The 17,186-nt window shown below is 33.9% G+C and overlaps 1 long non-coding RNA gene across 1 annotated transcript; it reads left to right on the forward strand.

Moving 5' to 3' along the window:
* The first annotated feature begins 951 nt into the window (after window positions 1-951).
* LOC141399567 (uncharacterized) lies at window positions 952-14,240 on the forward strand. The gene is made up of 3 exons (XR_012411870.1): window positions 952-1,087; window positions 1,194-2,759; window positions 14,034-14,240. It is a non-coding gene; the product is annotated as an uncharacterized lncRNA (long non-coding RNA).
* Window positions 14,241-17,186: the final 2,946 nt, after the last annotated feature.

Genomic DNA, 17,186 nt, shown 5'->3' on the forward strand with positions numbered 1-17,186 from the left:
AAAGCTTCTAGGTGTACCTTATAGAGCTTATAGGTGTACCTAAATAACGGAGTAAATTAAAAATTTGTTTTGTTATTCTTAAATCTTTCTTCGTTATGGAAATTCCTATCAAATATTTCATATTTGCACATAAAATATGAAATTAATAACGATTTTATTCATTTTTAGGGGTGTACGAATATGAACTTTGCGTACTGTACATATGTTAGAGAGTCGTTTTTTTTTTTTGCTCCGTGTATATACAAACAATAACAAAAATGTTTATCTAAAAACGGCAGTCAAACAAACACCCACAATGTCTTTTGGTATGTTGTGTTGTATAACCAGCAATGTCTCGGTCTGATAGAAAGAAAGTTTAAGACCTCGATCAACTGCGTAGAGAATTGCTAGAGCATTTATACCAACAACAAATGCACACAAATAATAATTTTATGAGCTTCAATTGAAATAATCTCCGCCCTGCAGTCTACGCAATGTTATGGCCAAGAAGAAAAGGCAGTCAAAAACACTGAACGTCTCTAAATAACTCGAGGAGTAAAAGACATTCGCCCGTGTATGATTGTTTGTTCTCTCCATGGGTAAACATATACAATAACAAATTAAATAAGAAGCAGATAAATTGAAGAGCCAACAAAACAATTCACTTGAGTTCCAACAGAAAGTGCCAACAACAAGAATTCCCAGTATTTTCTAGTACTTTATTCTTGTCACCAGTGAAATAAAGATACCCAATGTATTTAAAATATAGTGCTCTCTTTCTGACAATTTTTGTCCTGGACACCTCAGTCGGCCATATTGCTGTTTATTTTCCGCCACGATGAGAGCCTTAGCGGAACTCTGAATGCAAGAGCGTTGAAGAATGTCAATTGATTTTATGCAGTCATTTATGAGTTATAGACGGCAAGAGAAATCATTTACCTTTGACTCTGCACTCTGCTCAGTCGATGCCGACGGAAATTGTCAGGGCAAACATGCTAGTCAGGGTATCCCGATACCTACCGACCCCAAGAAAACTTTAACAACCAGCTCCTATTGACAAAAACACACAACGAACTACTCTCATCCACACACACGAACATAAACAATTGTAAGTTTTATAGAGTTGAGTGTTTGTTAAATTGAATGTACGACGCCTGAGGAATAAAATTAAATGTTTTCGGTTTTATGATTTTTTGTCCTTTTCATTACTTGAGTCTTTCTCTTTCGTACTCGCTTGAATATGGAACACCTTGAGGCTATGTGGAGTTTGTATTTCTCAGCTCAGCTTAAGTGAGAGAGTATGGGGTATGAATTCATTGGATTGGTTTTTGTTAGGCAGCGCAACAATGGCAACAATCTAGCACACCACACCCCACATAGCAAGCAATAAAGCGACAACAACAAAAATTACAACTAAGTACTCAAAATATTGTTGCGTTTGCTGAGCTGCCTCTTAAATAATCTACAATGCCATTCGTTTCAATAACTCAGCTATAGTGGTGGTTTTATTTTTGGTTCTACTTCACCACTGTCAGCAGTTCTCTGCAACAGTTTATGTTGGGTGTTTTGTTGGTTTCTCCGATAATAATGCTGCTGATGGGAGTTTTTTTGTAGCGAGTTGATAATGGTGGTGTTGTTATTCGTTGTTGGTAAGTGGTTGTTGAACGGACAAATACAATTTGTGGTGAATCGCTTATTTGGCTGAACTCGCTGCAACTCTCAGTTCAAATTGAATTTTCATTGTAAATGTTTGTTATTCATTTAACGGCTCGAAACTGTAAATTTCTTTTTACCGTCGGCGGTTAAATCCAATAAAAAAGAAGAAAATAAATCCCTAAAACATTGGTGTGCGTCACACTCAACTATCAACAATCGTTTTTATCCTCTCTGAGAAATTCTTATTGGAATCCAGTTTGAAACCAACCCACCACCTCACCCCGTCCGTGATAACAAAACGAGACTGTTTCGGAATGCTGAAAACGATATTTTAAAGCAAACAATTATTTAATTTGCCTTGATTTGGTGTTAATAACTAAATCGGATTCGAAAACCAAATGGTATTTTATTTTAATCAATTATGACTTCTTTAATGTTTTGACGGACTTCACACTTTAACGCGTGATTATATTGCAAATTAATTGAAGCTAAAATAAACTCCAAGGAAATTTACGTTCGGAAGTGATAGATAAACAATGTTTTTTAATTGAAATAAAGTAAAACGCAACAAAGAAGGTTTACGAGAAATCTTAATTCAAAATTATTTTGGAACAACAACAGCCAACAGCAACACCCTACCTCATCGCCACTTTCACATCATCTCAGCATAACTCAACTACATCATTCACCGTTAGCCCGACAATTGTCGCCAGTTCCGTCCTCCAATCCCACCAATAACGGTAATAGTAACGGTCTGGTGCCGTCCAATATGCCGACGGAGGCAGCTCAAATGTCACCCGGCAGTGTACGGGTACCACCATGGAATGCTTTTTTGCAATTTGGAATACCTGGGGTCTTTGGAGGCGTCCGTTTTTGGACAGACCACGATTTGAGACCAACGGACCAAAAAATGCCGCCGCTGCAGCTTAAATGGCTGTGAATACATGTAACGCCTTTGCCAATTTAACCGGTTTAAGTGCGGTAATGAGAACTTCTTCAGCGACACAGACAACAGCAGCAGCTTCCTCTGGCCTCTACAGCATCGCCTTATGATTGGGAATGATTGCGAAATATGCCATCGACGAGACAACCACCACCAAGTGAAAGATCTAACGAAAATGCGGGTAAGTGGAATTTGCTAAATAGATATTGGGGAATTTGTTAGAATAAACGAGGGAAATTAATTTTTAAATCAATTTGGAATTTGGGAAATCAATTTTGGCAAAATCGTAGTGCGACAAAATTAACCAAGTTTGAAATGGACATTTTTAATTGTGCATAATTTATAGTATTATTGATGATACACAAAAACAAAACGTTCAGCCATAAAGATCTCCCCGATATTTATATAAACGACCAGAAAATTGATACTATTTCTATAGCAAATTATTTCGGAGAAGTGTTTAATATTAACAGATCATTGAGTTGGGCAGAGCACATAAGTTCTGATACTGGCCAAACGGATGTTCACCCAGCAAAAATTAGTACATTATTTTTTAGATTATTTTTCAACTTCTAGTGGTCATAACTAGTTATTCTAGTGGTTATAGAATAAACAGATATTTAGTGCGACATGCCCTTCTTAAAATAATGGTTTAGTAGGGGATTTTGTAAATAGTTACACGGAGGAAAAAAAACGCCTCTCTAACATATGTCCCAAACATATTTTGCAGCAAACATGTATTTGTTCTGCAAACAAATATATGTTTACGTTCAAACAAATAATGTATTTGGGGGGAACCAAATTATATGTTTGGGTGCAAACAAATACAAACCCAAAAGCCACAAAAAAACCAACACATGCACCAGTAAGCGCTTACTGAGAGCAAGGGAGCGTAAATTTCAATGTAAACCCCTTTGAAATGTATGCTCACTTGCTCTCAGTAAGCGCTCACTGGCTATCTCTATCATATACACACATTTATAAATGGTGGTGGTTTCTTGAAAGGCAAAAGCAACAACAGACACTTATTACATAAAAAATTCCAAAGAAATACATAACAGACTTTAATAAAAGTAAACTTGAATGAAATAATTTATAAAACGTCACACTTTTAAAAAGAGAAAAATATATAGAAACATCGTTGAACTCTTCTGCTTAGTTGTGAAATAAAACACACTTTCCTCAAAGTTGAAGTCATCAGCGGGAAATCGGCATTTGGAATCAAATGAATATATAATGTAATAAATAATTATGGATGTACCATCACCATAAATGCACGAAGACGTAACCCACATGAAAATCGAAATTTAATTTTTGATGGAATCTGATACATAAAGCTAAAATACATGCACGCTGCTACGTTCAAAAATAAGCATCCTATTCAAGAAATGACATTTCGGAAAATGGGATAAGATTGTCGATTTTGTTTTAATGGCGGATCTTAAAACTTAGCATTTTCGCGTTTTTAGTTTCATTACTTACTCCGATTTGTACCTAATTGATAATACTCCAAATTATATTCTACTAGCAATGTGCACGCTACTTCGTATGCGGAAAGAATATAAAAAACAAATAAACAATAATATAATATAATGGAAATGGCGAACACTTAAAATTTTATTGTACTTATACCAATTTTAATCAATATTTATTGTTTAATATTTTAGTACTGTTCGTACCGCTTTAGTTCGATTTTCAAAAGATCAAAAAGATCAGCCTTACATGTTAACAGCGAGACCAACATTACACACCAATACTCACACTAAATCCAAAAAAGTGCAGATTCTAGAACTGTCCCTACACCCAACAACAAATTGAGTGCCATTAAGTACTCTTCGTACCCATAAGAACGATTTTCCAAAACTACCTTAATCCTTCACTTCACCAGTAGTAAACTTAATTTCAAAAAACAGGATTCCAGCGCTATCAGTGCACTCAAATTCAAGTTGTACAATTTGGTGTATTTCGTGCCCATAAGTACGAATTTCAAAAACTACCTGCATGTCTCAATCCTACACTCCAACCGTAGTCTTTCCAAATTCCAGGATTCCAGCTCTATCCGTTCCCCCAAATACCCACTGTACCAAATTTAGTACCATTTAGTACTTTCCGTACCCATAAGTACGAATTTCCAAAACTACCTCAATCGTAGACTTCAACTATAATCTCAATTCCAAATTTCAGGATTCCAGATTCCAAATCCCAATTGTACCAAATTTAGTATTTTCGTTCCCATAAGTACGAATTTCCAAAACTACCACAATCCTACACTCCAACAGAAATCTCCATTCCACATTTCAGGATTCTGTTGTTGTTGTTGTTGTAGCAGCATATAATGCTGGGTTGGCAGCCGCTGGCCGAAACACTTTTGGTTTCGGGTCAATCCGGTACGTAAGAACCCGCTGCCGTGGGATTGTTTCAGGATTCCAGCTCTATTCGTTCACCCAAATCCAAATTGTACCAAATTTAGTATTTTTCTTACCCGTGAGTAAGAATTTGCAAAACTAACTCCATCTTAAACCCCAACAGCAAGTTTAATTCTAAATTTCATTATTCCTGCTCTGTTCGTTCACCCAAATCCAAATTTGGTACTTTTTGTACGAATTTTCAACACTACTTCCATTTTACACTCCAAATGTAGCCTACGAAGTACTAATTTTCCCAATTATCTCAATCCCATACTCTAACATCAATGTTAATTCGAAATTTTAGGGCTACAGCTCTATCCGTTCACCGTAAATTCAAATTGTACCAAATTTAGCACCACTTAGTACTTTTCGTAACCTTAAGTACGAATTTTCAAAACAACTCCATTCTACAATCCAACAGTACCCATTCTTATAATCCAGCAGCAAGTTTTATTCCCAATTTCAGAAATTCAGCTCTATCCGATGACCCAAATCTTAATTGTACCAAATTTATTACTTTTCGTAGTAGCCTTAGTACAAAATTTCAGGATTCCAGCTCTATCCGTTCGCCCAAATCGTAATTGTACCAAATTTAGTACCATTTAGTACTTTTCGTACTCATAAGTACGAATTTTCAAAACTACTTCCATTCTACTGTCTAACATCAGCCTTAATTCAAATTTCAGGACTCCAGCTCTATCCGTTCGCCTAAATCATAATTGTACCAAATTTAGTACCACTTAGTACTTTTCGTAACCTTAAGTACGAATTTTCAAAACAACTCCATTCTACAATCCAACAGTAGCCATTCTTATAATCCAGCAGCAAGTTTTATTCCCAATTTCAGAAGTTCAGCTCTATCCAATGACCCAAATCTTAATTGTACCAAATTTATTACTTTTCGTAACCCATAAGTACGAATTTCCAAATTATCTCCATCTCCATTCCAAATTATCTCCATACTACAACATCAATCTTAATTCAAAATTTCAGGATTCCAGCTCTATCCGTTCGCCTAAATCATAATTGTACCAAATTTAGTATCATTTAGTACATTTCGTACCCATAAGTACCAATTTTCAAATCTACTTCCATTCTACCCTGCAACTGCAGCCTTAATTCAAAAATTTCAGGATTCCAGCTCTATCCGCTCAACCTAAATCCAAATTGTACAAAATTTACTACCATTTAGTACTTGTTGTACCCATAAGTACGAATTTTCAAAACTGCTTCCATTCTACTCTCTAAGAGCAGCCCTTATTCAAATTTCAGGTTTCCATCTCTATCCGTTCGCCCAAATCGTAATTGTACCAAATTTAGTACCATTTAGTACTTTTCGTACTCATAAGTACGAATTTTCAAAACTACTTCCATTCTACTATCTAACATCAGCCTTAATTCAAATTTCAGGACTCCAGCTCTATCCGTTCGCCTAAATCATAATTGTACCAAATTTAGTATCATTTAGTACTTTTCGTACCCATAAGTACGAATTTTCAAAAGTACTTCCATTCTACTCTCCAACAGTAGCCTTAGTACAAAATTTAAGGATTCCAGCTCTATCCGTTCGCCCAAATCGTAATTGTACCAAATTTTGTACCATTTAGTACTATTCGTACCCATAAGTACGAATTTTCAAATCTGCTTCCATACTACGCTCCAACTGCTCAACCTAAATCCAAATTGTACAAAATTTTGTACCATTTAGTACTTTTCGTACCCATAAGTACGAATTTTTGAAACTACTTCCTTTCTACTATCTAACATCAGCCTTAATTCAAATTTCAGGATTACATCTCTATCCGTTCGCCCAAATCGCAATTGTACCAAATTTACTACCCTTTAGTACTTTTCGTACCTATAAGTACGAATTTTCAGAACTACCTCCATTCTACCCTCCAACTGTAGCCTTAATTAAAAATTTCAGGATTCCAGCTCTATCCTAATTGTACCAAATTTAGTACCATTTAGTACTTTTCGTACCCATAAGTACGAATTTTTGAAACTACTTCCTTTCTACTATCTAACATCAGCCTTAATTCAAATTTCAGGATTCCAGCTCTATCCGTTCGCCTAAATCATAATTGTACCAAACTAGTACTTTTCGTACCCACATGTACGAATTTGCAAAACTATTTCCATTCTACTCTCTAACAGCAACCTTAATTCAAATTTCAGGATTCCCGCTCTATCCGTTCGCCCAAATCGTAATTGTACCAAATTTAGTACCGTTTAGTACTTTTCGTACCTATAAGTACGAATTTTCAAAACTACCTCCATTCTACCCTCCAACTGTAGCCTTAATTAAAAATTTCAGGATTCCAGCTCTATCCTAATTGTACCAAATTTAGTACCATTTAGTACTTTTCGTACCCATAAGTACGAATTTTTGAAACTACTTCCTTTCTACTATCTAACATCAGCCTTAATTCATATTTCAGGATTCCAGCTCTATCCGTTCGCCTAAATCATAATTGTACCAAACTAGTACTTTTCGTACCCACATGTACGAATTTGCAAAACTATTTCCATTCTACTCTCTAACAGCAACCTTAATTCAAATTTCAGGATTCCCGCTCTATCCGTTCGCCCAAATCGTAATTGTACCAAATTTAGTACCCTTTATTACTTTTCGTACCTATAAGTACGAATTTTCAAAACTACCTCCATTGTACCCTCCAACTGTAGCATTAATTCAAAATTTCAGGATTCCAGCTCTATCATTTCAACCTAAATCCAAATTGTACCAAATTTAGTACCATTTAGTACTTTTCGTACCCATAAGTACGAATTTTTAAAACTACATCCATTTTACTCTCCAACAGTAGCCTTAGTTCAAAATTTCAGGATTCCAGCTCTATCCGTTCACCCAAATCATAATTGTACCAAATTTAGTACCATTTAGCACTTTTCGTACCCATAAGTACGAATTTTCAAAACTACTTCCATTTTACTCTCCAACAGTAGCCTTAGTTCAAAATTTCAGGATTCCAGCTCTATCTGTTCGCCCAAATCCTAATTGTACCAAATTTAGTACCATTTAGTACTTTTCATACACATGTGTACACTTTTCCTAACCCACCTCCTTATGTCAACCGTGCCTTTTAACCTTGATTCTCACACCAAATTTCAATCTTTAATCTTTATCCGTTCACAAAATACGAATTGGTACCAAATTTAGTACACTTTAGTACTTTTCGTACACTTATAGTTCGAATTTCCAAAAACCCTACACTCCATCAGTGACCTTCGTTCCAAATTGCAAAGTTCTAGCTGTACCGGTTCGCCAAATACAAACTTTACCATATTTAGTACCTTTTAGTACTTTTCGTACCCTTCCAGTTCGAAAAATTTCAGGATTCTAGCTTCAGCCGTTTCGTCTGGGCGTTGATGAATCAATCAGTCAGTCAGTGAGTCAATCACTTTACTCTTTTATTAATATAGATAAAACAGTTTTTCATTTTATACCGTTTTTGCTTCTCATGTAAAGTTTTGGTTTTGTGGGTTACGTCTTCGGGCATTTATGGTGACGATATATATGTATGTAATTACCAATATTAAATGCGATTTCTTCCTTGTCCAATAAAATATTTCCATTCACCTTTTTGTTTCAATTATAAAATGTATTGGGTATTTAATTTACCAAAAAGTACAATTTCTTTAAGAAAACACAAAACACTGATTTATTCACTCGCTTTGCCATCTTTATTCAACGATTGTATTTAGAAAACTGAAGAAAAAAGAACAGCATATTTTTTATATTCAATTGATTAATGCTTTCTATCATATATTTGATATTTACATTATGTAATAGTTATTTACAGACGTTCAATAGGGCTTCCCCAGTGGTAGACCCATAAACAAAATAAAGATTAATGACGTTTGATTTAATTTTATATTATATCTTGAGGCGCTCTTCTTCTTAGCCTAGTGAATGTTTCTGGATTATTCATCACGTTTGCTGCCAAGGGATTTGGATGAGTTCCCATCCTCGATTTGCAGTTTTGAATCTGGTATGATATTTCTTCTTTCACGGTTCTTATGTTTAATTCTCTGTAAACATAATTAGCGTAATTAATACCAGTTTTTCCTTTTCCTCTTCGCTTGCTACGTTGGTTTACAACAGCAAAACACGAAACACACGTGTTTGGGCGCATCCACACCATAAAATTGTATGTCTTCTGTTATATGGATGTGTAGACGAATAGATTAAAATTCGATTTTTGTTTTCCCGCATCAATCTTGGCTAATTAAGAACTACATATAAAAGAACATTCAAAAAATGTATATTTTTAATAAAATGTGCTGTTATAAATCGTGACCTATGAACAATCTTTGATAGAAAAATCAAAAGTACATACATATATCATGAAAAGTCGAGTTTTTCATTAGTTCAATAACTAAAATTCGATTTCAAAAGGTCTGATATTGAAATTCCCCAGAGACCGTCTTTTCTTGTGGTATAATTAACTCTTTAACAATATTGAATCAATAATCAATATTGAAAAATGTTAGTTTCTAAAGCGTACATAATTGTTCCACAAACATTCCAGACGGGACAAGGGAGACTTCTATCAAATTAATGAGTGTACTCGCCAACATTTCTGAGGGGTATTTTGCCACAGTTCAAAATTAGAACCCACGACCTTCTGCGTGCAAGACGGGTGTGCATACCATTGCACCACGGTGGCACCCTACAGCGTATGTTCATTTAATATTTACATAGAAAGCTTTTAGAATTGATATCGCTTTTGGAAATTAACAGTCGCGCCAACAACGTTTTTGTGTTAGGGATTCGGTACACTTTGCAACTGACTATGGAAAAAGTGTCGTAGGACTTTAAAATAAATTGGAAGTCATACAATGTAGACTATTGCTTTCACCGCATGTTTTGAAGCAGTTCGGGTCGTGAAAAATGCACCCACTCCATTTCATATTTTTTTATAACTTTTAACAACCTCAGGATGACATTCAACGAAGTCCTTTATTAGTAGTTGTTTTAAAATCCCTACAATTAAATCAGTTTGTATATCCCTACAAGCAGATACAAAATATCTCCCAAAAACAGAAAATCGTGTATACATATCCAAGATATATCTTTGTGTTTATTTCAGTTCGAGTCCATATTTTGTTGTATTCAAACATATGAATAACATCAAAATGTTTTACAGTGCATATGAAATTGATAAGTTGCGGGCGGAGGTAGGGAAGGCTATAGTTTCAGTTGCCACCAAACATCTTCATCAGTTCCCTTTGCCGCCGACCCTGTATCGATAAATAAGCCCGTCCAGCATATTAAACGAAATGAGAAATTTGGTGTATGATTCCAAAGCTGATTACCCTAATATTTTGTTATAAAGTAAAAATAAGTTGCAAACATTTTTGCGGTGATTAACGAGAAGAAAATTTCCTAATGGAGTGCTGTGGAGTGGATTCTACTTCGAAATGGAAAGGCAATATAAAAACCTCTTAAGCAGATAAAGCAAGATCAGTTCAGTTTGGTTTGATTTTAATGTACAATTTTTATAATCTATGTTAAAGTAATAACTTTTAGATTCACTTTGGTAGTTTTGTTGTGATGTGTGCTTGCTTATTATTATTAAAGTAAGATCAGCTAAAGCTGAATCACAGACTTGTTATTTTCAAATTTTAAAAACAAAAAGTTTTTAAAGTGGGTGTAGTTAAATTGATTTACTTTAGGGAAGGGCAGAGAAGACTAGTTTCGTCCAACATCACTTGGACTCACCAGTTTTTGTTTTGAAACAAAGAACTCTACAGGGCTTTAACATTCACGAAAACAGATTTCGCTTCACACTGTCACCATCTGGTCTTATATGACGCAATAAATGGTACATTTCTATTGTTTATTGTAAATCTTTCTTAAATACTATTGTTACAATGCCAAGACTCTCTATGACAATTTAAAACAATTATTATATATTTTAATATGAAAATGGTGGAATTATGGTCCAACGATATAAATAATAGAGTTACAACCCAAAAATACTACGCCAGTACCACATGGTAAATATTGTCCCGAAAACGACAACCGCACAGAAAGGGATTTCTAAAGGACTTTTGAAAAAGTTTTCTTTACAAATATTTTGATTTGAATTTTTTAACAATTTACTTTGTATGTGTATGTTTACTAGGGTAGATCGATTTGAGCATCATTAGAGGCCTACACGCAGAGAAAAAATATTTTTCGGTTTTGTTGGAACAAAAATATCTATTTTGGTTCCAAAAATGTGTTTGTTTTGTGCAAACATTGTAATCCAAATCCAAAAATACCATCTTTTGTTCCGAACATAGAAAACAAAAACAACTTTCGAATTTCCGCAATATTGTAAAAATCGTTAACAATACCGATTGTAGGAACAATCATAATCTAAATTTTTTACAAAACATATTGTCAGCCCTGAAAACCAGATACTAAATTTTTTGATTTGAGTGTATATACTTCTCATATACACTTTCCGCTCAACTTTGATATAAATATCGCGTATAATATTACGAGCATTGATGAACGCAATACATGGTTTGCTACTTTAGCTGACAACAAAAGACAAACAAAAAGCCACAAGCAGCCACCACAACATAAGGAATAATTAAACACCATAACAAACATGAGAAGGAGAATGAAATAAAAAAAAAGAATGAAACCAAAACAGAAACAAATAAAACAAGAGTCTCATTGTTGGTATACATACACACAAAAACAAAGATAAAGGCAGCATGTCATACAAACACCATAACTCACCAAAATTGTTTTTTCAACACGGCATTGAATAGCTTGAGAAGAGAAAAAATTTTTCAAAGAAAAGACAGAAATATTGTTCAGTTGACACAAACTATTTTTGGATTTAACAAGAACGATTGTTGGATTCACAATACCACATAAGGAATCCAACAATATGTTAACAATACATATTTTGCTCTTGGAATATTGTTGGATCAAACATATTTTTTTCTCTGCGTGTACAACTTTTGTCTCTGAATTGGATCGAAAATATCAATGGCTTGGCTGTAATATGTCAAAATATCAAAGAAAAGTCTGATAATAAACTTCAAGAAAAAATCGAGAAATAAGTCTAGAGGATTTTTTTGCTCAGTACATTCCCAGGAATCAGAAACGCGAAGCGCCCATTCAGATTTGTTTCCATACAAATCTCCCCACCCTATACATATCGCCCCACCATGTATACATATGTATGCCTTATTAAGATAGGTATAGTCCGATATTAATGATTATATATGTACTCTTTTTTATATTAGATAGTTTAAAACAAGTAACGACAATGGAAAACTTAAATGCAATTGGTGCGGGAAAGTGGCAACGCGTATCTTAATATTTTTCCATGCTCTACACGGCTATGTAGTGGTATTTGTGAAATTTGCAAAGAGGCTGTGACCAGAATGTACACCTCCATGTACAGTCCCAGCAAAAAAAGTCCTCCCAAAATCATGGGTTTTGTAAGGAATTTTTGGCAGCCGTAACTACTCGCAAACCCCCTTTCTTCCTCATTATTTTTACAAGGGCATGTCGCACTCAGTTTGTAGTTATTTTATGACCACTAGAATAACTAGTTATTCTGTGGCCACTAGAAGTTGAAAAGTAATTTGAAAAAAAAAAATCTATTTTTAGAACAGTTGATGTAGAGATTTTTTTAATTTCATCACACTTGTTACTTTTATTTTGCTCGCTGTGCGAGTTGAACACACGAACCCTCTGATTTCTAGCCAAAGACATTACATACTATGCCACGCAGACGAACATTAAGGGTTGCTTAAGAACTTAAATGTGCAGTGCACATGTGCACCACGAACTGTTATTTTTTAATTAAAAAAAAAACTCGCGTGCCGACAGTGAGCTTTGAACACACAACCCTAGGATTTATAGTCGGACACACTCTCACTGTGCCACCGTCCTCATTACTTAGTGAGGAGCAAAGTAAGTAGGTTTTTTTAAGAAGTATCCCATTACTTTTCAGATTACTTGTAATGGGAAAAGAAGCTTGTTTACATTACTTTGTAATGGGTTACGTAATGACTAATGGATCCGAATTTTTGCTGGGGTGAATTACCAGGAAAGACAACATCACATTTTCAGCAGGAGAAAATTTTCAGCGTAATGTAGACGATATTTCCAAAGTCTTGTAACTGTAACTTCTCTACAAGGTGAATCTTAAGATGGATATTCGAACTGGGCGGTAAAAATACGTAACATAAATCCTCTTAAAGAAGCTTAACCCGACAAAAAGCACTAATCCAAACGGCGTTTAACGCACGTTCCACCTTGTGGTGAAAAACGCCGGGTACGTCGTAACATATTGTACGAAAAAGTTCTTAAAAAGTAATATTTAACTGAACTTTTCACCCGAGAGTCTGGGTCCCGACATATATGTATATCTATGTACGAATAAATGTATGGATAGGCCTTTATTATATATTTAATAAAACCGGGTTATACAATAAATAGCAATTGTCCACTTTTAGATATAGCCCAGTCAAAATAGACATGCGTATAAGGGGGAAACTGCAAAAATTTCCATAAAGCTGAATTTTGGTGGAGAGCTAGGGTTTACCACTAGAGACAACGTCCTTAAAGTCCCCATCGATCCCATGTGTGCAAAAAAAGTTATTCGGGGTCACAGCTCCTCAAATTTTAAGGGTTTTTTAGGGTTTCGGATTTATTTTTTGAAAACGGTTTATCTAATCAAAAAGTGACGAAAGCAAATATTGTAGACAGAAAAATTCTTTACAATTTTGGTCTTTATATTTTTTTCTTTCAACAGTATCTAGTTACAGATATAATATATTGACTATTTTATGCACTACCGATGGATAGTGTATTCGACATTACTTATTTTTTTATCAAAATAGAAACAAAATGTTCTGTCCTTTTGTTTAGACTAAAAAGTAGAAAAAACACGTATTTTGTGCAAAAAATGAGCATGTTATTGAGATAAATTATAGAAAGGATGAATAATTTCAGAAAAATATTTATATCTCGTCATATCATTAAAATTTTATACATTTCATTTCAGGATCTTTTGAATAATCTGAGGGACACACGAGAAAAATATTCCAAGGACCAATTAAACATAAGTCGCTCTATAAAGGAATCACACAAGTTCCAGTATCAAGGACCAAGATGAACATATGGATATGATATGTATACAAGATTAAATTGTCCTTTGTAAAATTTATGCACATTATGTAATACAATAAAGTTCGGATAATGAATTAATGCAGTTTCCTGACTTAAACTTACTAGTAATTTTAGCTATAATTTCTGAATACCGAATTGACTGGACTGGGACAATTGGCTGTCCCAAAACTTTAGAATTTACTGGTTACTGGTAATACAATCAAGATACAATTGCCTTTCACACTATTATCTAATGGGGAGGTTACTGCTAATGCATGTTAAAGTCACCAGTCTATAGCACTGCGAGTAGATTGGGTGGTAACTAGTTCCGTTTACCAGTAGCCGGCAAAACTGATAGTTATTCACTAGTTACCAGAACAGCTGGGAATTTTCTAGATACAAATTAATGTTATGTGAAATTAAAAAAAAATAGAAAAAAATCCATTATTTCTAGTTTCCAATTTCTTAATAACCATTAGATACCATTGAATTGGGTTTTTTATGTTTATTTACACTTGCCTTATAATTAATGAATACTGTTAACTATTGATTAATATTGTATACACAAAATGTAGAAACATACATATGTATACATGTTGGCAGCGTGAGATATTTTTAAACTTGTATTGTTGGCATACACCTGAAAGAAATCCGATTAAAATAATAAAATATAGCAACAATAATATGACTAGGATTGTCTAATATTAAACATTCTCCTCACTGTTTGTTTTTTATACAACTTTCAAGAAGTTGATTTTCATTGATTAGATTTCATGATAAAAATGAATGACATTTTAGTAAGCTGCCATTAACATCAATTTCTTCTCACACACACTAAACTTCCTACTCTGACCATACAAGTTAATAAAACCGACTTAAAAAATCAATACACAAATTGTTTATATACAATATCAACATAAATTGGTTTCTTAGATGATGAGATTTTATATAAAATAGATTAATAAAAGACAACGATTTTGGGAGTGTTCGAATACAATGTCTGCAAATATTTATTTTTATTTGTCAAAGCTTTTAATAATTTTGGGAATTTGATTTGTTTTTCATAACAAGCAGCCGCAAGCCATTAATCATTCTTTATAATAAATTTTGCACACACGAGAAGCAAAAGCCAAAAAAAAACTTAAACCCAACGAGAACAATAATAATTTACTTGAAAAAAAAAAAATGAAAAAAACACGATAAAGTTTAATAAGTTGGTTGGAAGAGGTGAGATGTGTAAGAAAAATTAAAAATCATCAGTTTCATACCTACGCAACTTGAACGTCCATGCGTACCTAACTAAAACCCGTCTGCTGTCAACTGAAAAGAAAAGTTTGTCATAGATCTTTGCTAAGCATGTGACGTTGACGATGCATCATAGGAGAAGGCGGAGTTGTACAAAGAACACGTTAACACCCCACCTCAACACACCACCAATATTAACTAATGCGCTTTCCAAACTATTCCATTCATTATGCTTTGGATGTCTCCATGGATGTTGTTGGAATGGATGGATATTGATGATGACGTGAATGATAACCATGATTTGAGTTCATATTCCTACACGCAACTATTAATGTTTAACGCTGGAAAAAAATCTTCAGCAAAAAGAAGAAAGACATAAGAAAAACTCATTTCATGTATACGTATTTTAGCTTTTGTAGTCATATTTTTCCTTGTTATCCAAAATGTTTGGCTTTTGCCTTTTTCTTCTTCCTTCTGTGCTTTTTAACGAAAATGAGAAATGTCATAAATTGAACAAATTCATTTATCATTCGACCGTTGTGATTTCGTTTGTCATTTCAGACAGTATGTTTTTCTTTTTTTGCTGTGTCCGTAAATGTTTAAAACAAAACTGGACGCGAAGAAATCTGAGAGTATGTGATGAATTTTTTAATCACTTTTAGCGACTTACAAACTTTTCAAACCGATTATTGTAGAATTTTGGGATTTTCTTATGCTTATTGAAGAGAGCCAGAATGTCCAAACATGAACAATATTTGGCTCAAAAATCAAACTTCGGCGACGAAAAATCGATTATTATTATATATTCATTCTAAAATATTAAGCTAACGAAGAAAGTCAAAAGTAGACTTATGGCTTCCAAAGTTAACTAGTTCAATCGAAAAGAACGTATGATCTAGGTCAGGTGTAATAGTTTATTATAGTTCACTTAACTAAAATCAACGAACGATTGCATATTAAAAGAAAAAGCATATGGTGAATTCTGAGTGAAATCGGACACTTTTTCAAAATGAGGTTTTTGGTTTCCTTTATTTTTGCTGTGGTGATGTTGCTCATCAGCAAAACATTTTAGTATATTTTCAGATCTTTTTGACTAACGATCCAAGATATATCGCGGCTTGAAAAAGTCGAATTCTGTAGTATTGGTCCAATTTAAAAATATCTTTTTTGTTTTTTTTATTAGCTATTTAATAAAAAAAAAAAAAATATACAGTGGGTGTTTAGGTGAGGGAGGGGAAATCCATAGGCATCGATGCAATACTCGCAATTTAATATTTAAAATCAATTTTTAACAATGATTGTACTCGTCGATTTTCTTGAATTTTTTTCTATTAAACTACGACTAATTACAATTTTAAGTCCTATTTGTTAGGGGGTTTCGAATGATTACTATTTTTGCTTATTTTTTTAACATTTTCAATACAATTTGTCCTTTATTCCAGTGTGACACATTTGTCATTTTAGCAAAAAATATGTAAATTTTTTAACATTTGTTTGATACTTTTATTGGGGAATTTATCTTAAAATTCTTACAAACTTCGATTTTGATTTTAAAAGTGGTTTAGCTGTTACTGTACCAGCCGGACAATATACTAACTAAATTGATGATCAAAAATCTTCAGCTTGGGAATTATATAAATGGGCATCCGAGCCGAAAAATCTACCAAATATTAAAATTATATTTTAACCAGAAGATGATTACACTGTGCAACAAAATGGAGCTCGAGGTCTGGGGTGGAAAATTCCTTTTGGGGGTGAAAGCCTTTGATGAGTATATTCAAAACCCCAAAGGGCAGATTCGCCG

The sequence above is a fragment of the Musca autumnalis genome, unplaced genomic scaffold, assembly GCF_047663935.1.
Source record: "Musca autumnalis isolate F117 unplaced genomic scaffold, ASM4766393v1 scaffold_3, whole genome shotgun sequence".
In the NCBI taxonomy this organism is placed as follows: domain Eukaryota; kingdom Metazoa; phylum Arthropoda; class Insecta; order Diptera; family Muscidae; genus Musca; species Musca autumnalis.